The sequence below is a fragment of the Nanorana parkeri genome, unplaced genomic scaffold (assembly GCF_000935625.1).
Source record: "Nanorana parkeri isolate BGI_ZX_2015 unplaced genomic scaffold, ASM93562v1 scaffold347, whole genome shotgun sequence".
NCBI lineage: Eukaryota > Metazoa > Chordata > Amphibia > Anura > Dicroglossidae > Nanorana > Nanorana parkeri.
In genome coordinates, this window is record NW_017306615.1 from 273,609 (window position 1) to 274,190 (window position 582).

The window sequence follows — 582 nt, forward strand, 5'->3', positions numbered from 1 at the left end:
TAGTAGGAAAGTGGACCGGTTTCTTTTTCCTGCAGGAGCACTTTAACAATTGTGATCCCAAGTTCTTGGCTTTGCCGCCCCCTCCAAAGCCTCACAAAGGAATCTCACTTGTCTAAATGGAAGGCATTGAAGAAGGCCATTTGAAAATTGGAATTCAAGTGCATACGCATTACCACTGGAGAGAACTGTGTAAACACACACTCCTCATAGGCTCAATGTAAAACTCAAGCATCATCTACTATGCGTCCTGTATTCACAGTTATTCAGAACATGGTATACTGACCTTCCTTGTACACAGCTTTATTGGTTCCCATAGTAGTATGGTATAATCCTCTTCTGTGCCATTGTGCTCTATACTCACTATTGTTAGGGCAACCTGTTCCCTTGGACATTGACAAAGAAAACATCTGCAGGGTTCTATTTGATTACATTGAAAATGATTATTTATTTGGCTGAAGGATTCGTTTTCCATACATGGTCCATGAAAAACTCAATAAAACCAGGGATTACACCCACAGCAATTAGTTGAAGATGAAGGTCAGGGCAGGTGGGTTGATATTTTCAGTCAATTTTATTTCAACA